This window comes from Mesoplodon densirostris, chromosome 4 (genome assembly GCF_025265405.1).
Source record: "Mesoplodon densirostris isolate mMesDen1 chromosome 4, mMesDen1 primary haplotype, whole genome shotgun sequence".
NCBI lineage: Eukaryota > Metazoa > Chordata > Mammalia > Artiodactyla > Ziphiidae > Mesoplodon > Mesoplodon densirostris.
This window is the reverse complement of record NC_082664.1, coordinates 175,736,309-175,738,331: the sequence shown is the minus strand read 5'-3', so window position 1 is coordinate 175,738,331 and position 2,023 is coordinate 175,736,309.

Sequence of the window (2,023 nt, the reverse complement as noted above, 5' to 3'; positions counted from 1 at the left end):
AAAACAACAGGAACTACGAACCTGCAGCCTGCAAAAAGGAGACCCCAAACACAGTAAGATAAGCAAAATGAGAAGACAGTAAAACACACAGCAGGTGAAGGAGCAAGATAAAAACCCAGCAGACCTAACAAATGAAGAGGAAATAGGCAGTCTACCTGAAAAAGAATTCAGAATAATGATAGTAAAGATGATCCAAAATCTTAGAAATAGAGTAGACAAAATGCAAGAAACAGTTAACAAGGACCTAGGAAAACTAAAGAGGAAACAAGCAATGATGAACAACACAATAAATGAAATTAAAAAACTCTAGAAGGGATCAATAGCAGAAAAACTGAGGCAGAAGAACGGATAAGTGACTTGGAAGATAAAGTAGTGGAAATAACTACTGCAGAGCAGAATAAAGAAAAAAGAATGAAAAGAACTGAGGACAGTCTCAGAGACCTCTGGGACAACATTAATGCACCAACATTCGAATTATAGGGGTCCCAGAAGAAGAAGAGAAAAAGAAAGAGACTGAGAAAATATTTGAAGAGATTATAGTTGAAAACTTCCCTAATATGGGGAAGGAAATAGTTAATCAAGTCCAGGAAGCACAGAGAGTCCCATATAGGATAAATCTAAAGAGAAACACGCCAAGACACATATTAATCAAACTGTCAAAAATTAAATGCAAAGAAAATATATTAAAAGCAGCAAGGGAAAAACAACAAATAACACACAAGGGAATCCCCATCAGGTTAACAGCTGATCTTTCAGCAGAAACCCTGCAAGCCACAAGGGACTGGCAGGACATATTTAAAGTGATGAAGGAGAAAAATCTACAAGCAAGATTACTCTACCCAGCAAGGATCTCATTCAGATTTGATGGCGAATTTAAAACCTTTACAGACAAGCAAAAGCTGAGAGAGTTCAGCACCACCAAACCAGCTTTGCAACAAATGCTAAAGGAACTTCTCTAGGCAAGAAACACAAGAGAAGGAAAAGACCTACAATAACAAACCCAAAGCAATTAAGAAAATGGAAATAGGAACATACATATCAATAATTACCTTAAATGTAAATGGACTAAATGCTCCCACCAAAAGACACAGATTGGCTGAATGGATACAAAAACAAGACCCATATATATGCTGTCTACAAGAGACCCACTTCAGACCTAGAGACACATACAGACTGAAAGTGAGGGGATGAAAAAGTTATTCCATGCAAATAGAAATCAAAAGAAAGCTGGATTAGCAATTCTCATATCAGACAAAATAGATTTTAAAATAAAGACTATTAGAAGCAACAAAGAAGAACACTACATAATGATCAAGGGATCGATCCAAGAAGAAGATACAACAATTGTAAATATTTTTGCACCCAACATAGGAGCACCTCAATACAAAAGGCAAATACTAACAGCCATAAAAGGGGAAATCAACAGTAACACATTCATAGTAGGGGACTTTAACATCCCACTTTCACCAATGGACAGATCATCCAAAATGAAAATAAATAAGGAAACACAAGCTTTAAATGATACATTAAACAAGATGGACTTAGTTGATATTTATAGGACATTCCATCCAAAAACAACAGAATACCCATTTTTCTCAAGTGCTCATGGAACATTCTCCAGGATAGATCATATCTTGGGTCACAAATCAAGCCTTGGTAAATTTAAGAAAATTGAAATTGTATCAAGTATCTTTTCCAACCACAAAGCTATGAGACTAGATATCAATTACAGGAAAGGATCTGTAAAAAATACAAACACGTGGAGGCTAAACATTACACTACTTAATAAGGAAGTGATCACTGAAGAAATCAAAGAGGAAATCAAAAAATACTTCGAAACAAATGACAATGCAGACACGATGACCCAAAACCTATGGGATGCAGCAAAAGCAGTTCTAAGCGGGAAGTTTATAGCAATACCTTTAGAAACAAGAAACATCTCAAATAAACAACCTAACCTTTCACCTAAAGCAATTACAGAAAGAACAAAAAACCCCCAAAGTTAGCAGAAGGAAAGAAATCA